Source organism: Bombyx mori, chromosome 16 (genome assembly GCF_030269925.1).
Source record: "Bombyx mori chromosome 16, ASM3026992v2".
Lineage (NCBI taxonomy): Eukaryota > Metazoa > Arthropoda > Insecta > Lepidoptera > Bombycidae > Bombyx > Bombyx mori.
Window position 1 is genome coordinate 836,007 of NC_085122.1, and position 21,426 is coordinate 857,432.

General features: G+C 39.9%; 2 protein-coding genes across 2 annotated transcripts in view; one reads left to right on the forward strand and one right to left on the reverse strand.

Annotated features, from left to right (window-relative positions):
- Nucleotides 1–9,094, reverse strand: part of LOC101741675 (GAS2-like protein pickled eggs) — a 73,717-nt gene extending 64,623 nt beyond the window's left edge. Inside the window, exon 1 of the mRNA XM_038016552.2 lies at nt 8,920–9,094. The gene's annotated coding sequence lies outside the window, so the exon portion shown is untranslated. The remainder of the gene's footprint in view (nt 1–8,919) is intronic.
- The window catches only part of LOC101740827 (vitellogenic carboxypeptidase), a 281,799-nt gene that overhangs the window by 86,934 nt on the left and 173,439 nt on the right, over nt 1–21,426 (forward strand). The gene's annotated exons all lie outside the window — the stretch shown is intronic.

The window sequence follows — 21,426 nt, forward strand, 5'->3', positions numbered from 1 at the left end:
GCATTCTGCACTTCTTCTCTATGTTCTCTATAAGTGTGGGAAATTTCATACTCCTCCGTCCGCTCAATTTTCGTAAAAAGGGGTACAAAGTTTTTGCTTCACGTATTAATATATAGATAATCAATGCTACTTTTTTTGGGAAGACAATTAATTTAAGTTGGCTAGGAGCGATAGGTTATCCATATATTTTTTCATCGGATCTTCTGAGGAGGTCACGATTTCGATCTGGTGTTAGATTTAGTGCAGCACTGCTCTAGCTAGGCCTAGTGTCCTAGTGTTAGCAAATCCTATCAGATTGAGCCCGTGAGCTCACCTGCCACAAGTTACGAGCATTAGCTTTGTTAAAATAATCACGTGGCCACTTCGGAACGCTGTTTTCCACCTTACTGTATTGTTACGCTGAGAAATCGTGCATGAAGTAAACACGCGTGAACTACTCAACCGATAGTAAGGTGACGATAAGAGTTATCAAGTTAAGCGATGCGAATCTAATCGTCCTCATTGTGATTAAATGGCGTTTACAGGACGCTTCGATAAGTAAGTACCAATACTATTTCTGCGCCGCTTCGATTTCTTTTCCGTACCTACTGCTTCGTAAAGTCAAGGGGTTGTGCTAGCTTCCCGGATGTGTAGGTCAACTCACGGGGCTCAGTCTGAGAGGATCTGCTAACACTTTTTTTTTTTTTTTTTTCGGGTAGAGGGCCGAACCTCCTACGAGGTCCCCGCGCAAAAGGGGCGCGCGGGGTATGTGAGACTCAACGATCTGCATGGTGTTGTGAGCAGACCGCGGGCCCAAGGATTTTAGGACCCACCCACTAAACGACTCCCCTGCACTCTTACACCCGACGTCCGATCCCCTCCGAGGTCAGAACTCGGATGAGGTAGGGGGGCTACCGCGCTCAACACTACAACCAGACGGCGCGGCTCACCCCAAGGACGCCCAGCCGACGGAGCCTTCGAGGCGAATCGAAGGCTCTGAAACGTCGGCCGTCTCGGTACGGCAGCCCGTCGGGCCGCCCAGACGGTGCCGCTGGTGTCCCGGAATACCCCGCTGGACCAGAACCAGCCTGCCGGGTCGGGACGCGATACACCGTCGACCGGTCGCTCTATTCACTCCACGGCAGCGCGCTAGAGTGCTGGTAGCGCGCCGCGCGGCCTCACCCCCTCAGGTCGCCCCTTGACCTTCACCGGGGGGAGGCCGCCACCTACAGGGGCCGGGACGTACGGGCGTATTCCCGCCTCCGGCCCCCGAGGATCTGCTAACACTAGCCTTAGCTTTTTTTTTTTTTTCCTACCTAAGCTGAGAGCCTTGAGAGGCTATATCAGCGTAACCCTAACTTTTGTAGGTGAGCTCACGGGGCTCAAACCTGATGACGCTGCTAACACGAACCCTAGCAAGAGCCGTGCTTCGCAGAATCTACCACCGGATCGGAAACGCGACCCACTGAGAAGATCCGGCGAGAAACTCAGTGGGCTGTGTCTGGGAGTTAATTTACTCGTCGAGCCCTTCGTCGCAAGCGACGGGTTCGACGAGAACGGTGACCGGTGCTTGAAGTACCTAGAAGCACCGTTAGTGGATCGGGAGGATCCGAGATGACGTGTTTTGGGCGACGTCGACTGCTTTCCATTCTGTCCGCAGGATCGGGAATGTAGTTACCAGCGGCCACGATGAGAGGGTTCTCGTGTCGTGCCGCTTTATCGAAGTGGTAGCCTTAGCAAGAGTAGTACCTAGTTCGCAGAATCTACCACCGGATCGGAAACGCGACCCACTGAGAAGATCCGGTGAGAAACTCATTGGTTTGTTTCTGTGGTTAAGTTAGAGATATATGTTCTAAGGTCTCTAAGGTCTCAAGTATAGTTACAACGGCTGCCCCACCTTTCAAGCCGAAACGCATTACTGCTTCACGGCAGAAATAGGCAGGCTGGTGGTACCTACCCGGGCGGACTCACAAGAGGTCCTACCACCAGTAAAAACCACCAACCACTGGTAATGATTACTCACTTTTTGTAAAACTAAAAAGCGAGTAATCGTTTGAATTCGCAGAAAAATTCCTAACCGTTACGTTAATTTTATGCGTAATAGCTTTACGACAACAAATTAACATTTACGGTCACGTTAGGACGAGTTCAATGGCCTCGGAGGGAAGGCGATTGATCGGGGAAGGTTGCACCAGCTTTCACTCCTATAAATTCACAGCGTTTTCAGGGGAAACTTCCCATCAACTTGAAACTTTTGAGAGTCTTCGTGGCCTAAAGGATAAGACGTCCCGTGCATTCGTGTCGAGCGATGCAACGGTGTTCGAATCCGGACGGCAGGTACTCATTTTTTTCCAATACAATACCTACTTAACAATGTTCACGATTGACTTCCACGACAAAGGAATAACATCGTGTAATAAAAATCAAGCCGCGTATTTACTGATGGTAAGACGTCTTGTGAGTCCGCACGGGTAGGTACCATCATCTCATTTATTTCTGCCGTGAAGCAGTAATGGATTTCGGTTTGAAGGGCGGGACAGCCGTTGTACTGTTAAGATTGAGACCTTACAACTCATGTCTCAAGTTGGGTGGTAGCATTTACGTTGTAGATGTCTATGGGCTCATGTAACCACTTAAGATCAGGGGGTCCATCCGTCTAAGTAATATAAAAAAATGATGCCACGCGGCCTACAATCTCGCCTGTCTATTTACGCCAGTCGATTGTGGAATTAAATAAAGTTTTTTTATACCGTAATTAAGTTCCGTTTTATTTGGAAACGATCATTTTAAGTTATATTCGTGTTGCGTGTGACCTTGATTGGGTTTATCTGCAGGTTAAAATTTATCAGTAAAATCGAAGAGTACGTAAATGATGCGTCTATTTCTTAGAGGTACCTTGAGGTGGCCGGGAAAATGAATAAATGCGTTTACTTCTACAAATACTAATTATATTATCTATATATTAATACGTGAAGCAAAAACTTTGTATTCCCTTTTTAAGAAAATTGCGCGGACGGAGGAGTATGAAATTTTCGACACTTATAGAGAATATAGAGAAGAAGTGCACAATGCTAATTTTTTTTTTAAATAATGCATAAAAGATACATTAAATCAATAAAGAAAACATTACGCACACTACATACCATGTATTTGACGCACACACGCATGCGTACTATTTATTGTCAAACTTTTGTTCTTGACGTCTGTTGTAAATTTGAGAATAGATTAAATATTGTTTGTCTTTGTTAATATTTTTTATAGTGTAGTCTTGGCGAAATTTGTAATTATAGAAGTATAAAATACAATCATAATAGTGTACAAACTTACAATTCCAATTAAGTATAGTCGAATTTCGACTACTGCGTAACCTCTAGTTTTTAATTATTTTACAATTAAAGAATTGACATGCGCGTCCATATTTTTTCTTCGTGTATTTTTTTGAAGTGAAAACTTCTTTGGAATCGTTGTGATTTCAAACTGGATGCAACGGAAAAAACGACAGGTAAGAGACACAAATACAAAGAATGAGACAGAAATATACATACTATTTAATACAGCGCCATCTGTGAGATTTTTTAATACTAACGTGTGTATGAAAGCTCTTGTAGTGAATTTTAATTTAGGATTATACGTGAAATTAAAATATCAATTCACAGAGGGCGCTGCTACCTTACAATTATTTACTAATGACAAAATTTTACATATACTTAAGACGTTTAGGATAATTGTATTTTAATTTTGGAAGGTTTCACTTCTACAACGTGTGAATTGCACACATTTTTTTTTTTTTTTAATTTTGACTATTGATGCCACTATTGCATTTCCTGATTTTTTATTGGTTCGTGCGATATGACGTCATCGTTGGCCAATCACAGCCATCAATTTATGACGCGACGTTGATTCATTAGCAGTGAGAACTATAGACGTTATAATGAAACCCATCTTCTACCGCTCTTTGCCGCGAGTAAATCATGTATTCTAGCTAGAACAAATACTCCAATGCAATTGAGATCGGCTTCATAGAGTTGGGCAGGGCATTCCTTAGCCTATTAGCGCCGTGAACCACATAACATCATATCTATACTAATATTATAAAGCTGAAGAGTTTGTTTGTTTGAACGCGCTAATCTCAGGAACCGATCTGGTCCGATTTGAAAAATTCTTTCAGTGTTAGATAGCCCATTTATCGAGGAAGGCTATAGGCTATATAACATCACGCTAAGACCAATACAAGCGGAGTACCAATAAAGAATGATTCAAAATCGGGGTTATTTTTACCTTTTGAGAGCTTCCGCTGCGTGCGCTGCAGAAACGGTTAAAGTTTCGCTAAAATAACCTACGACAGAATTGTTCTCCTTTAAAAGATCTAAAAAAAAGTCCGCGACAGCATGTGTCTATATGTTAAAGTTGGCTCACTATAACGTTTTTTATGCTAACCAAATTTGTTCTAAACTAAAGCATTATTTGTGAACTATTCCACGCGGACGAAGTCGCGGGCAAAAGCTAGTAAGTCACAAGCTTGTATACACACTGTTCAATAAAATAATGGTGGATTGGTAATTTCACTATTTCACATTCATTCATTTCATTACATGAGCATGAATGTGTTCAAAGATGTATGTAGTAAGAATGATGCATCCCAACAATAATAACTATTGTTCTGAACGCGCCGATGTTTTTTTAGATTTTTTTACGATTCCAATGTTTCAAGTCGAAAAAATTAATGAACACAATTCAGGAACACGTCGATTGATCGATAATTTAAATTTCCGCGTACAGATTATTTAGATAGCGCCGTCAAGCTATTTTGTACATTTGTAGATAATCACAGAAAACACATGATTACCGATGATGGGAGTTTGGTTTATCTGTGCGATTGATGGACATGCAAGTGACTGTGACAACCTCACGGCATACCTGACTGCAAGCGTTAAACACCACGTTGCCAGTACCACAATCCTCTGAGGGACGAGGAAAGATCGCAAATAATTCTTCTATCGGTAAACCTTTTTTTTGCTACCAAAAGTTTCTTGATTACTTTGGTCGCATTGCTCGGCGGCCACCAGACAAACTTGAAAATTGACTGTGGTGGGCAAGGTAGAAGGGAAAAGACCCGCCCGCCGGCCACCAAACCGTTGATCAGATCAGGTAGCTGCGCTCACTGGACTCTCTGTTGCGACCGCCCTGAGAGAAGGTACTGGTGGTAGGACCTTGGACCTTGGTGGTAGGAATAGTCCCAATCCAACTGACATGCTGTGAGCAATAGGCCGTTGTAGTAAAGTAGACTAAATCCCAGCTGCCCGAGCGCCTCCGACCTCGCAAAGCAGCTGCTCTTGAGTCGTTAGGTCTCCTTCGTAGGCGCTCGGGTAGCTGTTATCTAATCCCACCTCTCCTGGCTGAGCCTTTGCTCGCCCGCCAGTCCTGGTGAAACTGGAAAGGCATCCGGGCCAGCAGTAGTCCATCAATCATAAAAAAAAAGACTAAATCCCCTGGTCACTGAACAATTCGCGTCCGAACCTTGACAGCATTGAGCGCATTTTTCTTCGGAAACCTCCTCGCGAAATGGTCTCGCTAGGGGCGTATAGATGACGTCACATCCGTCTAACGCGATATCACCCCATTCCTCTATCACAAAGCTCTAGTATAATAGTTTTTTTATTGCTTAGATGGGTGGACGAGCTCACGACCCACCTGGTGTTAAGTGGTTACCAGAGCCCATAGACATCTACGACGTAAATGCCGCCTTGAGACACCAGTTGTAAGGTCTCACTTTTAACAGTACAACGGCTGTCCCGCCCTTCAAACCGAAACGTTTACTGCTTCACGGCAGAAATAGTCAGGGTGGTGGTACCTACCCGTGCGGACTCATAAGACGTCCTACCACCAGTAATAAAAGTAGTCTTTTGGGGTCTCATTCACTGCTTAATGCCAAGCATCAAACTATCATTTGTAGAGCATGGTATAGCGTGTTAGAAGGTCGTGATGCTGTCCACGTATAATTGTCTATGATGCACTATATTTTAATTTGTATTAGGTTCCTTTTACTTTTAATGTGCGGTGTCATTCTAAATTATTTTCTCATATACAAGTCAACGCAATGTTTTCAAGTATTATTTACGTCTTAATTAATTGCTGTAGCCGCTAGTCCGATCATAGCGATCGGAACGCGGAGGGGACCTACACGATTATTTAGCGCGGACAAAGATTATAATTCGGAACACGCTATGGGCGATCCCAGGAGATCTAGATAAAACAGACCAATCACAGAAACCGAAATAATATTTCAAACGCCGTAGCCATCATTTCAATAAACTCCGCAATGGAAATCCCGATGGGCATTCATAGAGGCTCATCAATATTACCGACCTACGACACTAAAAAACTACTGATTATGTTGATATTACTCACAGTATTGTACACAAAAACGCATGCGTTCCATATGGCGCTATCGACGTTGGACGCCGCGTGTGGCCCAATGCTCAAATTAGTATTTGAACTTCGGCACACAGAATTCTCGGTATGCATTCAAATATAACTCTCTGTAGGGCTGTTCTTCACGAGGGGATGTTACGAACAAAGTAAAATTTAAATTGGCATCTTCGTAAATGTCCTTCCTTTTTTTTTAGGCAAAAGAGTTCACGGCTTGGCGGTAAATATTTTCTGTACCCCAGTGTGCTTAGTGCGAGTTTTATAACGTTCTCGAACGCGCCAAACTTAGCACAAATTTTTATGGAGTTGGAGACGTTTGCCTACGTTTGCCACTAGGGGCGCTGTTAACAACGCCCCAACGCCCCCGGGTTAGAGCGTAGAGCCCCGAGAGCCCACCTACTGGTTAGGTTACGCTGGCATAGCCTCTCAAAGCGACCACATAAGTAGGTAAAAAAAAATATTGTCAGTAATCATAAGCATTTTTAGAGCATTTAAGGTTTAATACGATTAAGCTACTATTAATGTCGAAGACTGTGATACAATAAAGTGTAAAATTGGGATCGTGGCGCATCAAATAAAACTATTCCACTGTTACACTTTTATTGTTCTCTTCTAAAATCTATTGTTATTATAATTAAAAATTTACTGACATCTTTTTTAGCCTTGCTCATTCAATCGTCTTCGCCATCTTGCTTTTCTCTGTCATTCTCTTTTCCCTTTCTTACCGTTTCCTCTCACTCACATCTTAACGACTCTTTCATACGTTCCATTCTTACCAATCCTACAGAAGTATATTTTATTTTTTAAATACGTAAGTGGTACAAATCAGGAGAAAAATAACGAGTCTTTTTAGGTTATTACGAGCCTCTAACAATATTTGATGCATTGCACATAACAGAATCAATACATAATGATTAAGTCATTGTAAAAATTAACGAATACAAACGCACAGACAAACAGGCGAGACAAGAGTTTGTAGGTAGACAATAAAACCTTACTCTAATCGATATCGAACGATAAAAATCGATTTTAAAATTGTTTAATTTGAAATATAATGCTATCTACAATGTTCTCTGTGTTTATAACCGCGCTAGGATTATCACAAACTTACGGTTTTTGTATTAAGCCTGCTACACGATGGTGTAGAATAAATATGGCATTAATAATTAGATTTTTTTTTGTAGCCTTTTTTAATTGAAGACGGTTATTTAAACATACTGCAACGCAGGGCAGGGCTTGTTTCCTTTCGCTAGATAATTTGTGAACTAACTTCAGTAACCTCTACATATGTACCAAGCAGAATACATTAACAAATATCTCTAGTGATGTCCATCTATTTACTATTACATCACACGATGACTAACACGTTTTAAAGAAAACAAAAACGTATTCGTATCGTTAATCTTATCGATAATACATTTATTAACCGAATTATCGATGTTCGGTGACGTCAGCAGATAAATTTTATCGCGAAAAAAAAAAACTAAAATTTGCATGGCGACCGAACGTTGCACTTCAAGCCGGAATTAAAATTGATAACGCGGTTGCAGTTCTTTTTTTTATTGCTGACAAAACTACCTGTTTTCATTACAAAAATGTAGGTACATATATTAATTCAATTAAAACACCTACGACTTTTAATTTTAAAACTAAAATCAACGTGGATGCGCCTCCACTCCGTGAAGATGACGAATCATTTATCTAAACATATATTATTGCTCACCCTAATCTAATTTCTGTATTCGTTACTAGTAGGACCGGAGAAGAACGCATATCCGCGTATACTAAAGCATATAATATGTTCCTAAAAACTTCGAAAGACAAAAATAATTTAAAAACTCCGAATAATTTTGAGTTAAAATGACTCTGTGAAGAAATAAACGAATTTGCATTAAAAATTATCATTTAATTTACATTTTCATGACATTTGTCTCAAAGTTTAAAGAGCATTATTGAGGAGGAGCTCAAAATATAGCGAACTAACTTAGGAGACTTAAGAGACTCGGATAATAAAATTACATCGACATTACAATTGCACAGCGGTGAGTAACAGACAAAATAAAAAAAATATATATGTAACAATATTTCAATACATTATTCACAAGTGCCGATCCAAGTCGTCATTGAAATGACATAATTTCCTGTTTATTATCATCATCCCATTCAATATTTTTCGTTCAACAATTAATTGTCATCTGTTCAATATTTAATTCGAGCCATTTTTAATGACAGGTGTATCTACAGCTAGTATCTACAGCTTATGTGTCTTGTACAAATACCTGTCTTGCGCACTCATTATTTCTGACGATTTTTTTTAGGTGAAAACATACATGAATAACGCTTGTATTAAAATTATAATTATTTTCAACTTTAATAACACAAAAAATATTAAATATAAAAACGTGTTTCACAAAAAAAACCTTTTTTTTCTCGCTTAAAAACAATTAATACTCCCAACTTAAATCAAACAATTAACAAAATTGCGAACAATTAAAAAACACGACCACAAACCTTAGTCGATGAAAAAATCTAGCCGGTCCCGTTGATCACAGCACTATTCGATAAATCACAACAGCACTATATCGAAATTGCTACACGAAACTATCGATAGTCGATAGACGGAGCGGCTCGGCACGCGTGCGAACGATGCCAGTATTACAATTAGACTGACGCTATGTAGAAGTTATGACTTGATATGTCGCTTGCAAACGACGCGTGCAAGTTTCGCGACACAAACACAGCCTTGGCGGCACATTTCTAGACAGATCTTCATTTTTACGAGTGAATAGGTAATGAAGAATGCATTCGAGATGCGCATTTATCACACGCTCAGAGTCTGCAGCGGCTTCGGTCGGAATAATAATGAGACAGATATAATTTTTATTGCTGCATTAACAAGACGGCCTATCTGGTGAGCTCAAGACACATGAATGCCGCCGCCCACTTTGAGACATGAGGTCCAAGTCTCAATAGCATTGTGTAATAGCTCTCCCATGTTACAAGCCGGAACTTAGTCGCCGAAATAAGCAAGCAGATACTACCTATATATTTCGGCAGATTCCATTAGATGCCGATTGGTGATAGAGCATACCATACCAGTAAAAATGTCTTAACATTTGCTCTTATCTTCATGTCTTCTTGACATTTCGAGGGGAACCCGACCAAAGTCAGGATCACATCATTCAACTAACATGATTCAAAATTATTGTAACCAAACCTCTCAACTGTTTTAACATATACATATCTATACAACGGATTTTAACAAATAAATAGTATTCTAACTAAAAATATTATCATATCATCATTCTCCCAGTCATCTGTTGTGGGCGCAACAAGTTGTCTCTTTCCATACTCCTATATCATTTATTCGCTCACTCGCCTCTTACACATATCGTCATACTACACATTTATAACTAAAAAATATGAATCGACATTAAAAGAAGTTTATCTCGAAGAATATGTCTTAGTCTTCACATAGTCAATAGCGTTGTACAAGCCGCAGCCCAATCAAATTTAACATCAACACGGCGATCCCAATTAAGCACTTTACGCCAACCACTTGGCTCCCTCGCGTCGTGATTTCTGCCCGTTTCGGCTTTTTCGCACCGAATCCGGTTCGCCTGGCCATCGGGCTGTCCTTGAACGTATAGAATACAATGACACACACGCTGACCTCTTAATAATCTTGTTCTCATCTAAAAATCAAGGCTTAGGTAATGTCGTGAAAACTAAACAAGAGATAATCTTGTATATTTTTATTGTTGTTGTTTCTATTCGTTTTCTTTGTGAGTCAGGACAGCCGCTTACATAATGGCTATTGAGATTTTCCTCCCGGATTCTGCTGCAAGCCCATCCCGTTCCATTTAAAATCATATCCAATTCAAAATCCAATCTAAGCCTATCCAATCCTATAGCCTATCCAATTTAAAAAGTTTTGTTTTTTTTAGGATTTAAGGATTACTGGTGGCCCGGAGGCCTTTCCAATTTCACCAGGGCAGGTGGGCGAGCAAAGGCTCAGCCAGGAGGGGTGGGATTTCCTAAAAGCTGCCCGAGCGCCTCCGAAGGAGACCTAACAACTCAAAAGCAGCTGCTTCGCGAATGAATTTACTACCGGATCGGAATCGCGACCCGCTGAGAAGATCCGGCGAGAAACTCAGCGGGCTGATGCATGGGTTAAGTTGCACGTCGAGCTCTTTGTCGAGTTCGACGAGTACGGTTACCGGAATCCCTAAGCCTAGTGTTAGAGCTGAAGGCGTCTAATGCAAAGGTTATTGAATCTGATGGATCCGTAAGAACGTCTCTAGGACGTCGACGGTGACTGGCTCCTGCGTGATCAGGTTTCGGGGAGTATTCAGCGGTGGGAACGATAAGACGATTATCATGACGCATAGCCTTATCGAATGAGTTTTTGTCTCAGAAGGAGATTTTGGGAGTTGTAGACGGTATATATCGGTACATCGACCACAAACTCGTTTTGAATTTCCAACATGAAACGCTTTAAAAACCTTTAAGGCTTGTATGCGCTACTTTATATCTCGCCTATGGTTCTTATTATACACTTCGATTAAAATATCATCATTTGCTTTGGAACACAGACTAGCATACAATCTCCCGGCTACCTTCGACCAGCGATATCAGGATACACTCAAGCCGAGTTACTTCAAACTTCATTCGAAAAATGACATATCTCATAATCATAACAGTGAGGCGAACGCCATGCTGGAATTACAACAAGCCAAGATGATGATGGTGAAAAACGTGCATAAACTGCGTGAGCGACAATAATTAAAAACTAAAAGTTTCCGTCTGCGGTTCGAAGTCTTGCGACTCATAGAGTGACAGAATAAAACAAAGACTCATTGAACAATTTTCTTTCTAGAGACGTCGATTTTCCAAAGAACAATGTAATTGAAAGTTACAATTAATTTCACGGCGAGATGTAAGGCCCGGGTTAATGTGACAGCGGTGATTATAGGCGGAACGGGACGAGGATGTGCTTGGAAGTAATTACGGATTTAAAGAGATCTTATTATGTTAAGTAGTCTATAAACAGCACCGCAAAATTATAATTTGCGTAATTACTGGTGGTAGGACATGTTGTGAGTCGGCATGGGCAGATACCATCACCCTGCCTATTTCTGCCGTGAAGCAATAATGCGTTTCGGTTTGAAGGGTGGGGCAGCCGTTGTAACTATACTGAGACCTTAGAACTAATATTTCAAGGTGGGTGGAGTCATTCACGTAGTAGATGTCTATGGGCTCCAGTAGCCACTTAACTCCAGGTGGACTGTGAGCTCGAGCTGTTCTCGTCGAACTTCGAACGAAGGGTTCGACGTGCAGCCTAGGCCATAGACACAAACCACTGAGTTTCTCGCCGGATCTTCTAAGTGGGTTGCGATTCCGATTCGGCGGTAGATTCAGCGAACTACTGCTCTTGCTAAAGCTAGTGTGACCAAGTTCTCTCTGGTTGAGCCCCGTGACCTCAACTACCCGTCTGCGCGTAATTTACTTAGCTCCTTAGGCTGCCAAGGAAAAAAATGTATCACTGCAAAAATAAACCAAACGATAATATTTACCGATGCACGTAAACTATCAAATTATACTTTACAGTTGACTTATATAATTATTACAATAAAACCAATGTAACAAGTAGGAACTAAACCATACCGATAGATAAATTACAGGGAATTAATGCAAAGGTAAAATGTCCAAATGTCGTTTTTCAGAAATCGTACACTTACTGGATATTGTAAGTTATTTTTTAATACGCTTTTATTAGCTTCAGACGTATGTATGTTTGTAACGGAGTCTTTGAACATGATTTTGACCCCCTTCAAAACGTCGGATTAACTCGAAATTTGGTATACTTATTAAGGACCGATGACAATTCAATATTTAAAAAAATATATTGTATTGAAAAAATTGAAATTCAACTAAAAAATGAAAAACAAATGATAGTTTAAAAAAACTAACAAAATACGCTTTTATAGACAGACAATCCAACTAAAAAATAGAAAATAAATTTTAATAATTTTGAATTAAAAATAGTGTAAGAAAAAATGATTTTATTATAAAAAGAGCGTGGGCTGCATGATATCAGTAGTCATAAATATTTTATGAACAGATATGAGTGGAAGGGTTATTTTGATAATATCCTGAAAAGCACCCCACGCTTTTAGTTTTTTTAAACTATTATTTATTTTAATTAGCTATTGACTCCTGTCCACCAATATGAACTCCAATGAACAAAATAACCAATTTAATTTGCTATAATCAGTCAATCAACTTTTTAACCCAACAAGAAGACCACAGCCTTACCCGTTTCCCAACACAGCTAATAATAACCTACAAAAAGACACTTTTACTCATTATGTACATATTACGTGTGAATTTTATAAGTGACGCTGTCATCTCTGTGTTTGACAACAGCTACGATCGCCGTGCGGGCAATTAAGATTTTAATCTATATATTAATACGTGAAGCAAAAACTTTGTATCCCTTTTTACGATAATTGCGCGGACGGAGGAGTATGAAATTTTCCACACTTATAGAGAATATAGAGAAGAAGTGCACAATGCTAATATTTTTTTTAAATAATGCATAAAAGATACAGTAAAGCAATAAAGAAAACATTACACACACTACATACCATGTATTTGACGCATACACGCATGCATACTATTTATTGCCAAACTTTTGTTCTTGACGTCTGTTGTCAAATTGAGAATAGGTTAAATATTGTTTGTCTTTGTTAATATTTATTATAATGTAGTCTTGGCGAAATTTGTGATTATAGAAGTATAAAATACAATCATAATAGTGTAAAAACTAAGAATTCCAATTAATTATAGTCGAATTTCGACTACTGCGGGACCTCTAGTTAAACATTTAATGTGTCACAACGCCTTTCAAAACGAGTCGTTAACTCAAATTACCGCTGACACTTAGGTGGACATAATGGATGATTGTGAGCCCCGTCCAATCGACTACCGGCAGCAAAACTCCATTTTAAATATGAAACCAAGCTTTCAGTTTTGTATTAGTTAGAATAACACCTACTTAATATCGAGAACAAAGGTGTTTAGACAATAAACAAATCGTGTTTATCTACGCCACACCCACATTCTCTTCTAAATACGCAGAATACTTTCCCTATCGGACTTGCAATTGATAAGCACTCGATAAGACTGTTATTTTTAAACTAATTATTATAATAACGATATATAAAAATAGTCCAAAAGGATCGAAATAAAATTTTACATTCTTTGCTATCAAGATTTGTCGCAGTTGTTCCACGGCTAATTAATTCTCCGTATTTGTTTCTTTAAAATCGAAAAACGGGCCGTTTTACTATAAACTAGAGGTCCCGTAGTAGTCGAAATTCGACTTTAATTATATGGAATTGTAAGTTTGTACACTATTATGATTGTATTTTATACTTATATAATCACAAATTTCGCCAAGGCTACACTATAAAAAAATATTAATAGAGACAAACAATATTTAATCTATTCTCAATTTGACAACAGACGTCAAGAACAAAAGTTTGACAATAAATAGTATGCATGCGTGTGTGCGTCAAATACATGGTATGTAGTGTGTGTAATGTTTTCTTTATTGATTTAATGTATCTTTTATGCATTATTTTTAAAAAATATTAGCATTGTGCACTTCTTCTCTATATTCTCTATAAGTGTGCAAAATTTCATACTCCTCCGTCCGTGCAATTTTCGTAAAAAGGTATACAAAGTTTTTGCTTTACGTATTAATATATAGATAGACATTGTTATTGACATGGCTTCGTTTAGGGCCACCCCCCAGTGGTGTTTACGAGCCCAGATGCACCCCTCAGCCTTCCCTATATGGTTAGAAATGCACACATTTCACAACAACCGTTCTTAGTGATCTCAGATACATAGAACTAGTGTTTATTTTCTTTTTCGTAATCTAATCTAAATAAATGTTCCAAAGTTAGCGGTCCCATGGTCGGATTGTTTCCTGTGTTATGATGAACATTCTCTTCTGCAAACGCAAATAATTTTTTTTTCAATATTATTTATATATTCCTTTTTTTTTAATCCTACCTAAACTAAACGTAACCTTAACTAGTAGGTGAGCTCACGGGGCTCAAACCTGACGACGTTGCTAACACGAACCCTAGCAAGAATCGTGCTTCGCAGAATCTACCACCGGATCGGAAACGCGACCCACTGAGAAGATCCGGCGAGAAACTCAGTGGGCTGTGTCTGTGGGTTAATTTACTCGTCGAGCCCTTCGTCGCAAGCTACGGGTTCGACGATAACGGTGACCGGTGCTTGAAGTACCTAGAAGCACCGTTAGTGGATCGGGAGGATCCGAGATGACGTGTTTTGGGCGACGTCGACTGCTTTCCATTCTTTCCGCAGGATCGGGAATAATATATTCCAATCAAACACTGATAAAGTCAAAATTATATTAAAAACTAAACTGCTAAGTTCACCTACTTACTTTAAGAAGGCACTCATTGTACCAATATTTTAATCTGCAACAATAACCTCTTTTTCAAGTCTGCTGAAATAGGAAACAGATAACATTGCGCGATAAGACATGTTAGTAATTGGAAATACCTGCTAAGTACCGTCAAGTTTCAAGGAAACATAATTATTCAGCTATTTTATCTGTTTAACGTATTATTACCGGTGGTAGGACCTCTTGTGAGCCCGCGCGGGTGGGTACCACCACCCAGCCTATTTCTGCCGTGAAGCAATAATGCGTTTCGGTTTGAAGGGTGGGGCAGCCGTTGTTACTATAGGTACCTGAGACCTTAGAACTTATATCTCAAGGTGGGTGGCGCATTTACGTTGTGGATGTCTATGGGCTCCAGTAACCACTTAACACCAGGTGGGCTGTGAGCTCGTCCACCCATATAAGCAATAAAAAAATAAAAAATAAAAATAAAATGAAGAAACTCTTTTTCGAAGCCCATATTATTTGGAACCGCTGCGTTCATCGACGGTGCGTTTCCAAAGATCTTCTTTGTCACGTACCATCCGGCTTTGGAATGAACTCCCCTCCACGGTGTTTCCCGAGCGCTATGATATGTCCTTCTTCAAACGAGGCTTGCGGAGAGTACTTAATGGTAGGCAGCGGCTTGGCTCTGGCCCTGGCATTGCTGACGTCCACGAGTGACGGTGACCACTTACCATCGGGTGGGCCTCGTCTGCCTACAAAGGCAACAAAAAAAAAAGTTCGTAAGGAGTCACGTATTGGGAGAGTTTTCAAAAAGGCTCATGTTCATCACTAATTCATATCTATATTGTTTTTCTTAATGCCGTAGTAAGCTGACGGTCATGTGGCCCACCTGATTGTAAGTAGTGACAGCTACTCATGGATATCAGCAATGTCAGAGGCACAATCAAACAACGGCCTAGTGCTAAAGACTCTTCTCAAAATTCGTTTTATACATATCATAGCGCTTGGGAAAAACATTGGGAGAGGTATCCATTCCAAATCAGGACGGTACGTGGTAAAAAGGCCTTCTGAATTGCATTGGGTATAATGCACCATTTACAGATGGTATGAATTAACTCTAGTGCAATGGTAAAATTGAGATGAAAACATCATCGTAATATTATGGAAACTTCAACCTTATTTCTGAATGGAAGAAATCAGCATTTTCATTGTATACAGACTTCGGCAACGACTTAAAACTGGACAGGCCCTAAGCTCTTCTGCCCATCCACAGCCCGAAACAACATACGTGAATTATGTACATTCAACTTATTAAAATGGGACATTATTTCTACAATGATAACAATTAATGGAATTATCATGGACTAGCGGCCCGCTCCGGCTCCGCTCGGGTCTTTAACAAACAATTCAACGATATTTGACGTTGTTTTATTTTTTTAAACAAAAGAACTCTTATTGCAGCATAGCTATAATAGTTAGACATATGCTGTCGCTACACTTTTTGTAAATAATAATGTGTTCTACAAAGTCGTAGTACATTATTTTATTCTATCATCAATAGTTTTCGCAGGGTACGTGATGTAAAGAATATTTTAGGTAATTTTTTTACACCTTGTTTTACATTACTGGAGTTTTAGTAAGGATCCCCAATTTTTTTCAAAAAAGATTATAGCCTGTGTCGCTCAGGAATAGTGTAGCTTCCAAACAGTGAAAGGATTTTTCAAATCGATTCAGTAGTTTCGGAGCTTATTCAATACAAAAAAAAAAAATTACTCTTTATAATATTAGTATTGAAGTATAGATATAACAAAAATAGTTCGAGTCATTGACCCGGACAAATTGTGCAATGGCTTACATTCCGGACGTGTCTCATAAGCTCTCCGCTGAAAGGTGTAACTGGCACTATGCCAGGTGACAACGGGAGTTATGCGCTCACTCCATGAAGAGGTGGCTTAATTGGCGTTTCCGAAAATCCATCTATTTTACTACGTTTTAATGCGCCGTTATCTGAACATTCAAGTCGAACCGTTTGTCGGACATCAATAAACCGTTCTTTCGACACAGCCTCTTGAGCGAATCAACATAAGAATCGATAGAGAGCCGTGAAGGAATCTAAACTTTTGAGTGTCTTGTGAGCCCGCACGGGTAGGTCACGCTTCTGGTACTGCTTCACGGCAGAAATAGGCAGGGTGGTGGTACCTACCCGTGCGGCCTCACAAAACCTAATTTAGTCCTATCACCAGTAATTACGCAAATTATAATCTTTCTGGTTTGATTTTTATTACAAATTCAAATTCAAATTCAAAATCATTTATTTCAACTTAGATGTCAGTTTAGCTTGTTGAATGTCAAAATATAAATAACAATGTTAACTCTACCACCGGTTCCAAAAAAAAAGCCACAGTCCTGAGATGAACCGGCGAAACAAATTCAGCAGGCATTTTTTTTTGTTTTTTACAAATCTTTTTTTTTTAAATAAGTAAAAATATTTACAATAAATGAAAAAACAAGTCAAAAATACAATTAAAATAATAATAATAATAATGAAAAATGAAAAGGCCAGGAGCGAACGCCTCATTCCTATATTATGTCCTTCACCACGGAAGTCATCGTGAACATTTGTTAAGTACGTATTTCATTGGAAAAATTGGTACCCGCCTGCGGGATTCGAACACCGGTGCATCAGTAGATACAAATGCATCGAACGTCTTATCCTTTAGGCCACGACGATTTCAATTGAGCTCGATTTGTGCTCGTGGCTTGTTTGATAAATGGTTCAACTTGTTTTTGCTTGCAAGATGCTCGATCATCGATCACGCCACATCTCGTGACCAACTGACCATCGCTTGAAGCTTTCAGAGTGCCCAGTTCAACTTCCAATGTAACTTGACCCTTCTATATAGCTGTGTTACCTAATAACTCATTTACTTTTACTCGCGTAGATGAGATAGCTAGTTCACATACAAGTATCGGGTGTTCAATAGAAGAAAAAAAAATGTAAAAAAAATTTAAGCGTAGATTTAGAAAAAAAACATGTACTGTTGTCTCATCATACCACCTGGAGCTACTATCTATACTATCCATACTACCTGGAGCCACTGCGTTCATCCACAATGCGCTTTCAGAATCTTTTTTGCCACGGCTATGAAATGAGCTCCCCTCCACGGTGTTTCCCGAGCGCTATGACATGTCCTTCTTCAAACGAGGCTTGTGGAGCTAACGGTAGGCAGCGGCTTGGCTCTGCCCCAGGCATTGCTGAAGTCCATAGGCAACGGTAACCACTCACCATTAGGTGGGCCGTATGCTCGGCTGCCTACAAGGACAATAAAAAAAAAATCTGTCAATTTTTTCCCCTACCTATGCTGATAGCCTTAGAGCCTATTTCAGCTTCACCCTAACGTGTAGGTAAGCTCACGGTGCTCAAACCGGGAGTGTTGCTAACACTGGCCCTAGCAAGAGCAGTGCTTCGCAGAATCTACCACCCGATCGGAAACGCGACCCACTGAGAAGATACGGCGAAAAACTCAGTGTGCTATCTGTCAAAGCTCCACGAATAAAGAATGAAGAAATGAATTAGAGGAATCGGTGAAAGAAAAAAACACTTGGTTTATTTCAAATTCGATACACACATTTCGCATTCTAAAACAACAACATTTTTTTCTCCGAGGTGACTCAGGCCTTTGTCTTTGACTGTTTATTTTGCTTCGAGCTTGCTGAAATATGATTGTAGAGGATTTCCAAGGACGCGGTTGAACGAGATTCGAAAAGACTCGTCGGCGTTACGACACTTTGAATTTAAAATGTATTTTTTTTATCATTACCTTTGTAACGATTCACTGACATTGTCATTAGACGCCTGCAGCTACAGCACTAGCAGTCTTAGGATCCCTGGTAACCAACCATCCGGCTTTGGAATGAACTCCCCTCCACGTTTTTTCCCGAGCGCCATGACATGTCCTTCTTCAAACGAGACTTGTGAAGAGTATTAAACGGTAGGCAGCGGTTCGGCTCTGCCCCTGGCATTGCTGAAGTCTATGGGCGACGGTAACCACTCACCATCAGGTGGGCCGTATGCTCGTCTGCCTACAGGGGCAATAAAAAAAAGCGTAGGGTCTTCGAGTACGGTGAAACCATGCCCACACATTAACATGCTGAGTTTCCCGCTAGATCTCTTGCTCAACGGACCGCAATTTCCAAAGCTAATAGATGCAGTTTCCCTTGAGCTATTAGATCTCGTTCGGATACAACCTAACCCAAACCAGCCAGCCAGTCAAGGAGCCAGTCACCATCGTCGCCCTAAGCACGTCCTTACGGGTCCATCAGATTCAATAACCTTTGCATTAGACGCCTTCAGCTCTAACACTAGGAGCAGGCTTAGTAACCCCGGTAACCGTACTCGTTGAGAAAGTGTTCGGCGTGCAACCTAGCCCATACATCAGCCCGCTGAGTTTCTCACCGGATCTTCTCAGCGGGTCGTGATTCCGATCCGGCAGTAAATTCATTCGCGAAGCAGCTGCTCTTGAGTTGTTAGATCTCCTTTGGAGGCGCTTGAATAGCTGTTAGCAAATCCCACCCCCTTGACTGAGCCTGTACTCGCCCACCTGTCCTGGTGAAAAACTGGCACGGGAAACAGATTTAATTGCGGTCAAAGTCGGTCTTTGTTGAGTGTGTTTTCATAGCTTAGTTCAGTTTCTCTTTGCTTGAGACAGATCATTATTATTTATTGTTCTCGAAGAGATTATAGGTTACCACAACCAGCGGTAAAAGTGAAAACATCATACCAACTTGGCTACCGTAGCGCCAGCGGCGTCGTTGCTCAAACGTCTCCTGACCCCTTCACAAGAGATCACCGATGATAAAACGTTATTTATTCTGCCGTCTATTGCACAATTAGACGGGTCAAATTGTTTGATTACAAATGTTAAGGTGTGGCTTATGGTCATCAGTACAGAGAGATCTGTTTATCTAAATGACTGATCTAGTGAAGTTTTAGCGTTCTAATATGTTCTCACGTGGTCACGTAACAGTTTGAGCCTGTTATCTGATGGGTACAAACTCTCTCATATAATAATAATATAGTCAGTTAATGGAGAATTATTTATAAAAGGTTTAAAAGGACAACAAAATAAACACATATCAGCCACACGCCTACTGGCTGAGCCCTCGCCCACCTGTCCTGGTGAAACTGGAAAAGGTCTCCGGGCCATCAGTAATCCATCAACCCTAAAAAAAGTTAAATACTTTAACGTATTGGGACTAATTGGCTAACTCTTTATTAGAAGCTTTTACAGCTTCATGCGAGCGCAACTCTTTAATATTTGAACTGACTACCAGTCGATGGGAGAGGATCATCTGTCTGTCCTATTATTTACATAAGATATTAACAAGGTGTACAGGATACCACTGCTTCTACAATATACCCTCCCTCCCTCCCTCTGGTCACTCAGTCCAAAAAAAATTAATCTGCTACTGTACTTGATTAATGGTACTCAGTATTTAATTTATAATTAATCGTATTAACAAATCGATATGTCCCTCCCATCTATTACATAATATAAAGGAAAAACAATCAAATCATACAGATTTAAATTTAAAATTATTTTCAACTGAAATACTTAGTAGTTTTATCTCAAGATTACCGATAAATATTGAAAAAAAACACACCTATGAAGTCGCAGTTATACAACACTGTCCCTTTGAAATAAACTTTATTTACAATACACAAAATATTACGAATATCTAATCAATGTAAAGGTTATTTTCCGTCGAAACTTGCATCTACTCTTAGACATAAATCTAACATAAAAATAACATGTTATTATCCGCAACACGCTTCGTCAGATTATAGAAACAGAATTAACAGCAACATGCTTCGTCAAAAAGTACAATACTTACTTTCAGCTACATGTGTCGTAATATAAGTAACCTATAAATATAATTTATCCATGGCTCGCAATTTATTCTATATTTCATTCAATTAAGTAGTTTTATTTTTAAAATAAAATATTCTGTTTTTTTAATTAATTTATTATTTTATTTATTATTTCTTTGTTTTCATTACATTTGTATCTTATTTATCAATAAGGACACGATAAAATTACGAGTAAATAAAAAATACAAGTTCTGTCACAGTAGAAAGGTCGCACAAACAGCTGACAACATTAATGACGTGTGCGGCGTGAACACTACCAACCTACGATCCGTTATAGGTTTAAACGCTTCCGACATGGAAATTTTAATCTAATAAATTGAACCCCGTAGTCGCCCGAAAACGACAGTCGATAAAAACGAATTCAAGGAGGTACGGGAACCAGACGATACTCAAAGTACCGATGAGTTAGCAACATCTTACAACTTTAGCATCAAAACATTATTTCTGTATTTGCCTTAATTTGGTAAGGTTGAGAAACTAAGGCAAACTTGAAAAGTGGGTGCCGCACGAGCTGAATGATGGCCAGCGCGACGAACGCCTTAAGTTACGCCTCTACTGGTGGTAGGACCTCTTGTGAGTCCGCGCGGGTAGGTACCACCACCCCGCCTATTTCTGCCGTGAAGCAGTAATGCGT